Genomic DNA, 5,720 nt, shown 5'->3' on the forward strand with positions numbered 1-5,720 from the left:
CCGAAAGAACTTTATACAACATGATTTCAAATATGTTCTCTAATAAATTTAAACATTCTCATGTTTTGGTCATTATTATTGTGTGGTCTTTGTTTCAATGTGTTGTTAACACTATTACTACTAGTACTTCTATCACAAGTCCTACTTTCCTTGACAAACAACCCGTGGCAAAAGCTGATAAACAGGTCAAGTGCATCGATATGGACCAAAATGCTCTTCTTGATTTTAAAGTTGGTCTTCAAGACCCCTTTAATTATTTCTCGAGTTGGGGAACTAAAAAGGAAGACGATGATTGTTGTATGTGGCTCGGTGTCACATGCAACAACACGACTGGTCGTGTCACGGAGCTTTACTTGTATGATTGTCGTCTTGAAGGTGATATTGGCCATTCCTTGTTTAATTTAAACTACTTGACTCATCTTGACCTTTCTCATAATTCCCTTAATGGAACCATTTCCAAATCCATTAGGTCGTTGACACAAGTAAGGTATCTTTGACTTTCAAATAATTATTTTAGCGGAACTATTCTTGAGTCTATTGGTCACTTGACCGAATTAAGGGAACTTTATCTTCTTGGTAATTCTTTTAGGGGAATCATTCCCAAGTCCATTGGCTCATTGACCCAATTAAAAGAACTTGACTTTGGATGGAATTATTTTAATGGATCTATTCCCGAATCCATTGGTTCATTGACCCATTTAAGGTCTCTTAGGCTTTCTCATAATACTTTTAATGGAAACATTCCATTAGAACTTGGAAACCTTCTAAATCTAGAAAGCCTTGATTTAAATGATCTTGGAAAGTGTTCAGTTGAAAATTTAAGTTGGATGTCTGATTTATCTCATTTGAGATTACTTGATATGAGTGGTATTTCACTAGCCAGAGCTGATCATTGGGTAAATGCAATTCTAACTCTCCAAAACCTAACAACTTTATATTTAGATGGATGTAACCTCTCACAGGTAATGCATCCATATTCTTCATCATTTTCTTCATCTAATATTGATAACCTTTCTCTCAAAAACAACAATCTCAACTCATCTATGTATCCTTGGTTGTACCCGCTAATTAGAAGCAATAAGATTAAGTATTTTAATCTTGGTGGAAACAAGTTAGAAGAATTCCCAAAATATCTTGGAAACCTCTGTAATTTGACTAGTCTAAGTTTCATGAACAACTCAGCAATTGTTCCATTTTCTGATTTTCTAAAATCATTATCCGCCGGATGCACATCTGCTATGTTAACATTCATTGACGCCTCAGGTAGCCAATTTATTGGGTCAATATCCGATGATATCAAACACTTTTCATCACTTCAAACATTATACCTAGATGATAATCAGTTAAATGGAACCATAAGTAAGAAACTGTGGGGATTGCCCACGCTTTTTGAACTAAAAATTACTTCCAATTCTCTTGGAGGTGCTACTTTTGAAAATATTGGAATGTCAAATCTTATGTTCATAAATATCTCTTCCAATAATTTCAGCGAGAAAGCACCAGATTTATCAAACTTTCATGCTTCATCCGAATTAGATTTGAGTTCCAACAACTTCTATGGTCGAGTAATGAATGTTTCTTCCACTTTGAATCTTTTAAATCTTTCCAAAAACAAATTCTACGGAGGAATCTCTTTTTTGTGCCAAATTGTTGATGGGCCTTTAAATTATTTGGATCTCTCACATAACTTATTTTTTGGACAAATTCCAGACTGTTTATGGCAATTGAAACACCTTAGATTTTTAAATCTGGCACACAACAATTTGTTTGGAAGGCTTCCTGCATCTTTTGAATATTTGAATCTACTTGATGTGTTGGATTTATACAACAATAACTTCTCCGGAGAATTGCCTTTATCGTTGAAGAATTGCACCAACTTAACCTTTTAAGATTTAGGGGCCAACAGATTTTCTGGCAACATGCCTGTTTGGATTGGTGAAAACATGTTAGGATTGTATGCTCTTAACCTTGGTTCCAATAATTTATTCGGACCCATTCCTTTAGAGTTTTGCCATCTTGTAAATCTTCAAATTCTTGATTTGTCAATGAACAATCTCAATGGGACCATCCCTTCATGTGTCAATAATCTTACTTCCATGGTTCAACAAGGATTAATGATGTTGGCACATAACCGACATTATTATATTCTCTCCGAAGATCCTGATGGACTTAGTGGTCGTTATGTTGACACTCAGATTGTCCTATGGCAAGGGATTAGACGTGAATTCACTAACAATCTCGGATTTTTGAAAAGCATTGATCTATCATGCAACAATCTAACAGGACAATTCCCTAATGCTTTAACCGATCTTCGTGGATTGCTTGCACTCAACTTATCAAGAAATGCTTTACATGGGAAGATTCCAAAAAATATTGGCAAGCTTAAAGATCTTTTAACGTTGGATTTATCAAGAAACCAATTTTCAGGAGGGGTACCATCTAGTATATCAGAGATGTTTTTGTTAAATTTTCTAGACGTATCATATAATAACTTGTCGGGGAGAATTCCATCCGGCACTCAACTCCAATCGTTTGAAAATTCAAGTTACACAGGAAATGCGGGATTGTGTGGACCTCCCCTTTCAAAATATTGCCCTGGAGATGAAAGATTTGAAGTACCATCCATCATTGGTGATGAAAGTGACAGACACATAGATCAACTTAAGAGATGGTTTTACATTGGCGGGGCGATTGGTTTTGCAATCGGATTTTGGTTAGTGTGTAGTACTTTGCTCATTAGCCGGCGTGGAAGACATACTTTCTTTTGCTTCATGGATTGTTTGGAAAACTGGGTTTATGTGAAAGTGGTGGTGTTTGCGTTTCACACTTTTATTTAACTTGTCGTCTTTTAGTTTTTATTTATGTTGTTTTTATTTACCACGTTTTTATTGTATGTATTTGGGAGACATTTTTACATCGTTACGACATGAAGTTTTCAGTGAAATTCATCTTTCAAAAAAATAATTATTAAAGTTTCCACCAAAATTATGGGTGGTCATTTCGTGTGTTGTAGCCAATGGGACACCAATTGGTGCTACACTGCTACTTAGAATTCAATAGAGCTTAGTGTAGACCATGGATAATTCAAGCATTGGTGCTTGACCATGGATAATTCAAGCATTGGTGCTTGATAGCAAGCAACTAGTACAAGTAAAAATCTCTCAAAATGTACCTTTCATGTATAATACAAAAAAAATTCTTAAGTAAAACTTGGAAGAAATTAATGAAAACAAACATCTCGTACTACAAACATATATGTTTTATGGGTTGGTTATGGAGTGCAATGGCTTTCTATGTTGCTAATCAATGACATAATACAGGGCTTTGACTTTCTTAAAAAGTTTATCGGAGCAGCCCTAATTCAGAGGTGGGATATGCCAACTACTTGCTACGCGTTCTCGTACTCGTTAACTGATGATGCACGGGAGTGGATCGACGGGTTACCAAGAACTAGCATAGACAACTTTGAAATACTAAAGAATAAATTCAAGACGCAATTTAGTATGCAGAAAAAGCATAGAAAGACCCCCATCACCGTGCACAACATCAAGCAAAGAGAAAATGAAAAAACAAGAGATTTCATTGTAAGATACACAAATGAGACACAACAAGTACGGGGGCTAGCAGAGAGCCAAAGGATCTTGGGACTCATACATGGGCTGCGCGCAGTAGAGCTCATCGAACACCTGAGCACCGACTTACCCGAAACTTATGACGGGTTAACAAGCAAAACTCACATCTGGCTAGATGCTAGGGAAACAACAAGTGGGGATTCCTCTGTGGGAAGAAAGCGGAAGGAATACGGAAGGAATGGAAGATTTTCTCGCTACGGGCGAGAAGATAACCAATGGGGTGGAAGAGAGAAAGATAGCGGAATTAATATCTTATCTAATCTCACCAAAACCCCGAAGCAAATCCTCTTCACGGAACGAGTCGCTTCAAGTTTCCCGACCCCGACAAAGCTCATCACAAAGAAGAAAAACATGGAAAAGTACTGTGAATACCACAGAGATCACGGGCACAATACAAACAACTGTAGGAATTTAAGACGGGCGATAGAAGAAGCTGTGGAGTCAGGGAAGCTTGTAACACCCCGGGCTAGAGCCTGAAATATCACTAAATTTATATAGCACACGGTGGAATTATCGTAGAACATAAACTACATGAAAATAAAGGATTCGGTGAATCCAAACCAACATTTAAGGTACAAGATACAAAGTAAACAAGAAGCCATGAATGAGAAATAAAACGGGTCATTACAACTAATTTCATAAGTACTAAACATGAACCCTAAGTGGACAACGGATCAGGGATCCATAGGAGTCCCAGTCCAAGCTCTAGCAGAAACGACAAGTATCCAATCAATACTCGAACTTCACATGAATACCTGAAAAGTGCACTAAACAAAGTCAACACTAGGTTGGTGAGTTCGTAGTGATGGATCACATGAAGCCATCGTCAATAATCACAATACATATAAGGAAGATCAAGCAGTAGCCTTCACATGCCACTCTATCAACACATCAAGATTTCACAATATAAACAAGCGTCTAATGGCAAACAAATATAATGCCAATGCCAAATAGGAATCGTATGCATGTCAATGTCATAATGCGTATGCTATGCATGCCAATGTCGTGATGCGTATGATATGTATGGCCATCTATGCAACGATACCCACATGTCATCATGACCAATGTGACATCTCAAAAATGCTTCGGCGTATATACGTCTATATACCTGATCAACACCGGTGCATACGTCTATACCCCCGGATAAACATTTGTCTCAACAGACAATCATCTCATCAAATGCATGCTTACGTACCCCGGGGAGCAAACGGCCCCGCACACGATTCCCCGCAAGGGTGCGAACGTTCTCGCTCACGTTTCCCATACAAGTGGGGCTATGTACATCTCAACAATAACCAACCAATGCAATCCCAAATGCATTTCCCCGAACAGCCCCAAGCCTTGGTTTACCACAAAGACCAACAAACTAGGCAATATCCATTTCAAAACTTAAGTGTGTTGCCTCTATCACAATTCCATCAATAATCATCCATCAATCCAACCATCTAACCGAATTATACATACATACACTTAAGAGGGCTTGCTTTCAAAGAGTCCTTGATGTTTTTATACAGGGTCACTCGCAACCTTCCCACTACATCTCAAACGTTTTGAAATCAAAGTCGACTTCCATGTATGTACATCTATCCTAAATAACCACAATATTTCAAACACATGCATAATCCATCAAACAATCCATCAATCAATCCACAATTCAATCAACATTCGATCATACAATATTTAATCATAACGAGTGTAAATAAATCAAATAATACCATCAACCATCAATAAATCAATCAAACAATTAAACACGTAAGGGTGCACTTTCCAGCCCGAATCTCAAGCGAGTAGGGAACTACGGAACTCACCTTTGCTTCCAAGCTACGATTACGAGTTAGTAAAGAGTTATAAATGCTCAACAACCGCTACGAGTCCGCAACCTAGCAATAAATATCATATTATCATCAAAGTCAACTCTAACCGCTTTCCCGCGTAAGAACAAGACACATTCGACTCGAAATTTTTGAAAATGGAGAAAGATTCATGAAAAATGAATGTTACTACAAGAAAGTAGACTCTTATACGATTCCAACGATAGGTTATATGACTCGATTGGACTTTCGTATCAAAAATTATAAGCGTTAGAAG

General features: G+C 37.5%; 1 pseudogene; it reads left to right on the forward strand.

Annotated features, from left to right (window-relative positions):
• The first annotated feature begins 200 nt into the window (after nt 1-200).
• On the forward strand, nt 201-4,109 carry LOC122601077 (annotated as a pseudogene).
• Nucleotides 4,110-5,720: the final 1,611 nt, after the last annotated feature.

Source organism: Erigeron canadensis, chromosome 5, assembly GCF_010389155.1.
Source record: "Erigeron canadensis isolate Cc75 chromosome 5, C_canadensis_v1, whole genome shotgun sequence".
NCBI lineage: Eukaryota > Viridiplantae > Streptophyta > Magnoliopsida > Asterales > Asteraceae > Erigeron > Erigeron canadensis.